Below are 5,206 nucleotides of genomic sequence, written 5' to 3' on the forward strand. Positions count from 1 at the left end.
CAGACATGCAGAGAAGGGAGTATGGAACACCAAGGAACTAGAAAAGGCGTGGCCATAGCCCAAGTCAACTTCCTTAGAAATATGATCTCTCCATGTGAGTGAGAAAGAAAAGTGGACGTTTTTATGTATGTGTGAATATATGTACATGTATGTTAATGTGTGTAGAGGCTAGAGGACAAACTTAGGTGTCTCCTCAAACTATGCCAATTGTAATTTTTTTGGAGACAGGGGACAGGGTCTCTCTCTCTCTCTCTCTCTCTCCCTCCCTCCCTCCCTCCCTCCCTCCCTCCCTCCCTCTCTCTCTCTCTCTCTCTCTTTCTCTCTCTCTCTCTCTCTCTCTCTCTCTCTCTCTCGGACAGGGTCTCTCTCTCTCTGTCTCTCTCTCTCTCTGTCTCTCTCTCTCTCTGTCTCTCTCTCTCTCTCCCTCCCTCCCTCCCTCCCTCTCTCTCTCTCAATTCACCAAGTAGGTTAAAGTACATGACAAGAAAGTCTCAGACATTCATTGACCCCATGATAGTATTAAAAGCATGCCATCACATCCATCATGCCCAGCTTTTGGGCGGGAGGGGGGGTCACTTCTTGTGCACAAAGCAAGGATTTTAATACCTGAGCTAACGCCTTGGCCCTCGGAAGTTGACACATTTAAACCACAGTGTAGTTTATCATTATTATTTCAGACTCTCCAATTGTGTGAGTCTCTATCATGATGACCAGTTTATATGCTTCTGTACGCAGCATTCAGCATGACTGTGTGACTCACCAGAAGGTAAGCTCTGGAGGTTGGCAAGTTACTTACATTGTTATCTGCTGCACAACTTGGATCTCTCCTTCATTTTGCACAATTCAGTCTTTTAACTGATCTCCCTACAAAGAACAGAAATCAGACATATCCAAGACCTACGCAATACTAAGTGTATGATATTTGAAATACTTTTAATTTTTTGTTGTTGTTTTGTTTTGTTTCTCTGTGTAGCCTTCCCTGTCCCGGAACTCACTTTGTAGACCTTGCTGGCCTTGAACTCAGAGATCAGCCTGCTTCTGCTTCCCAGGTGCTAGGATTAAAAGCATGCCACCAATATGTGCGATTCTTTTGCCTGCATGTCCATGTGCACCATGTACATGCAGTGCCCTAAGAAGTCACAAGAGGGTGAGGACATCAGATGCCCTGGGAGTGGAGTCCCAGGTAGTTACATGTGGCCATGTGGGTCCTAGGGACTGAATCTGGGTCCTAGTCAAGAGCAGTATGTGCCTTGAACTACGGGGTCATTTCTCTGGCAGACTTTTAAAGTTAATTAAATATTTACTGGTAACAGGCATACTCTCAACTCTTGATAGATATACCATCTACCTTGACTACACAAAGGCCTATGAAATGTATAATTTCACAGGGTAAAAAAAAAATGAAATCTGATATTTACTGGAGGGATTCATGCATGGTTGTACAGAAGCTATCAAGATGGCTAGGATGCAGACCTAGTATCTGACTCCTGAACACCTGACTATGTGGGAATCATCAGAGAGCACTGAGCTGAGGTTTCAAACTGATGGCCTAGTGACAGTTGAGAACTTATGGAATGAGTGCAGAGGACAGCATGGTCCTCCTCTTCAGGCTTATGTCCTTTTACTGTGTGACCATGGGCGAGTTCCTCAAATTCACTGAGCTTTTGTTACCCCATCCACCAAAAGAGATTGATGCCATCTCTGTTTGGCTAGGGTACCACTTAAAGATGACGGCACATACTTCTGTGTCATTTGTTTGTATTTCCTTGATACTAAGGTACTAATCTAAGACAGAGGCTAGAACGACAGACGACTCGCTAAGAGCGATTGTGGCTCTTCGAAATGACTCAGAATCAGGTCCCAGCACCCACATGGTTGCTCACAAGCTTCTGCTACGCCTGAACCAGGGAATCTGATGGCTTCTTTTGGCTTCTAAAGGTACTATATGTATGTAGTGAGCTTAGACACACGGGGAGAAAATGCCCATACACACAAAATAAAAACACAAGCTTGCTTGAAATAGAATTAATCTAAGAGATCAAGAGGGAATTAATTAGGTCATAATTCTAATTAGTTACCATGAAGTCATACATAGTACATCTGGGCAGAACAAACACACACAGAAAACAAACTTCTGTCAAGGTGTCTCTTCACTCTGTAGTTCTTGAGAGTTCTAAGGATTTATGAAACTTTGAAACATACAAAATTCCATGAGATGTCTTTAGCATGCTGGTGTTGTTAGAAAACTCAACAGCTCCAGGAAGCCACGTGATTCCTTCTGGCTTGCAGCATCCTGGTATAATCTACAGCCCCATCATGTAGCTTCTTTCTGCCTCTATACCCTTCTCAGAATACTTAACAGGAACAGACATTTTAATGCCTTCTGCCTCTGTCTCTCCCTCTTTGTCTTCCTCCCTTCTACTAGGCGTGACCAAATGCTATGGCTTTAATCTAACACAAATTCTATGGAACAATGCAGTTTAAGACACACCATCAAAGGCAGTGCAAGCTATCTTCATCTTGAACCTCAATGGTACAAAAACCAGGCTCACGGCACCGGGCCCCACAGGGTAGCCTGTAGACCGGCCGTAGAGGACCAACTTTCCAACAGTATGTCCTTTTGACACTCTTCTTTGAAGTCTGGCTTTCTCCCCAAAGCAGCTGAGGTCCCTCCCCCTCCATCACTGTCACTCTCTGCCTCCAGGCTCTATCTGAGTCACTCTCTTCCCCATTAAATCTTTGGGTTCCTGTGGGGAGGAGAGTGGCCCCCTCTGGCCCAGGCCTATTTCTCCAGGTTATATATGTCACCATTTTCCATGCCTTTAACAAGACTCAATTAAAAATTAATCAGTCCAGCATGGCAATTTGGAGTGGTAATTGTTTCTTTTCCTGACTCTGTGGCCATAGGCTAAAAGCACACCCAGTACCTAAATTAATCATCTAATTGGGATTTTTCCATAGTCCAGACACTCAGCCTTCCCGCCGTCCCAGCAACGTGCTGTGTGACCTTCGTAATTAGATTGTGTTGGTGTCCACTCCGTGCCTTTCTCTTCCAACTCCCTCTAGTGAAATGGAGAGTAGCCACATGGCTGTTTACCTGACTCCCTCTGATAGCTAAGAGACTTTCTCTTCAGAAGATAAAAAACAGCAACACCAGAGAGGTCTGGAGATGAAGTTTCAGTTGACACATGATTTACACTTTTAAAAAACTAGTTACCACACAGTGGGAGACCTTGGCATATTAAGTACAGTAGGGTATGTTATTTATCAGGCTACAGTGCAGATTTCAAATATATAAGGAAAGGGCTGGAGCCATGACTCAGAGTCAACAGCATAAACTGTCCTTGCCGAGGACCTGAGTTTGATTCCTAGTACATACATCAGGTGGCTCCTAATCACCTGTAACTCCAGCTCGAGAGAGATCAGACTCCTTCGGCTTCTATGCACACGTGTACTCATATGTGCACATGTAAATACAGACTTGCACACATAAATACAATCCAAAGAAACACATGAGGAAACATTGACTGTACCATTATAGTATACCCTCTGGGGTATAGAATTAAGATGAGGAAAAGCAAGTTAAAGAAAAGCATAGAAGTATATTAAATTAATCATAAGTATTGGCACTGTCTATGTAGATAAAAACATACGTATATGTAAGGGTATATGTACATGAGTCATCTCTGGAAGGAATGACAGGAAGCTAATACCATCAGTAACCCTTGGAGATGCAACCTAAATCATCACCATATATCCTTACTAGGCCTTGGGACTTGTATTTTTCTTTACATATTTCTACTTTTGAAATTAGTTAACGCTATTTGGTTTATAGTTGAGGCCTACTGTGTGCATGCATGTGTGTATTTATGCATGCGTGAACCTAAGTTAATGATAAATTTAAACATTTTTAAATACTTCTATGAAATAAAATTGAAACTATTATTCATCAAGTCACAAGTCAGACCAAACATTTTCTCATTTAGAGCTCATAGAAACCCTTCCAGGTCAAGTATCCTTATGTCTCTTTTTGTTTAATACATGACTATATTGAGCATCAAGAGGAATGTAGGGTAATAGCAAGTGCGTTGGTATTTATTCATCAAGCTGATACATACATACAGATGTGCACACACCTTCAAATGTTTTGCTTATTCTTCCTATGTGCCAGATGAATAGCAATTTCTTCACTTAGTTGTTTCTGCAATTGAAAAAAAAAGGATGAATTTCTCCCCATCCCATTTTCAAGGTTCACTTGAATTTTTAGTCTTTCCAGAAGAGATGGCTTCAGATTCTTTTGAAGTTCTCTCATGGAAAAAAAATTAAAGTTTTTAATGTTAATCTTCACCTGTGTTCATCTATAGCACAATAAAGTTGTCTTCCTCCTCCTCTTCTTCTTCCTCCTCCTCCTCCTTCTCTTCTTGTTCTTGTTCTTGCTCTTGTTCTTCTTCTTCTTCTTCTTCTTCTTCTTCTTCTTCTTCTTCTTCTTCTTCTTCTTCTTTGTCTTCTTCTTTGTCTTCTTCTTCATCATCGTCATCTTCTTCTCCTTCCATTTGGATCTCCAAATATATGCTTGTCTCCTGGTATATAAGAAATGAAATTCCCCTGAATTCCATGGCTACATTCCTCTGAAATAGCTAATCTTCATTATCAACTTGATCAGATTTAGAAGCATGTAGAAAACATACTTCTGTTATTCAGAAAGGATTAAATGACAATGGAAGAGCTACCCAGAGTGTGTGGCACCACTCCTTGGGCTGGAATCTAGGCTGAATAGAAAGGAAAGAGAAGAGCAAGCAAGCTGAGGACCAGCATTCACCTCTCTGCCTCCTGATAGCAGGTGCACTGTGACCCACTGCCTCATGCTCCTCCTGCCACACTTTTCCTATGGTGAGCTTTGCTCTTAAACCATGAATCCTAATAAATTTTCCTTCCTTATGTTGCTTTCCAGCAGGTTACTTCAATGGGAGAAATACTTAATATGCCACTCAACTGCAAACTGTGCTAGTGGCAGATGTATTTTTCAACTGTGAGCCACAGTACAAAACAGTAGATATAAATATTGATAATAACAGTGACAACTGTTTATCTTTATTTGCAGCTTTCAGCATCATGGCGGTTATATCTCTTTAACGGCTACATTTCCTTCTGCCCAGATAGCTGATCCCTAGACGACAATAAATGAAACTTGTCTGCAGGTTACTTT

At 41.7% G+C, this 5,206-nt stretch overlaps 1 long non-coding RNA gene across 1 annotated transcript; it reads right to left on the reverse strand.

The window, feature by feature from the left end:
• Positions 1-815: 815 nt before the first annotated feature.
• LOC311578284 lies at positions 816-4,576 on the reverse strand. Its single transcript, XR_014772812.1, has 3 exons — positions 4,349-4,576; positions 4,137-4,201; positions 816-864 (listed from the first exon to the last, which is right to left on the reverse strand). It is a non-coding gene; the product is annotated as an uncharacterized lncRNA (long non-coding RNA).
• Positions 4,577-5,206: the final 630 nt, after the last annotated feature.

This window comes from Acomys minous (assembly GCF_964271855.1).
Source record: "Acomys minous genome assembly, chromosome: 12".
NCBI classification, from domain to species: Eukaryota; Metazoa; Chordata; class Mammalia; order Rodentia; family Muridae; genus Acomys; species Acomys minous.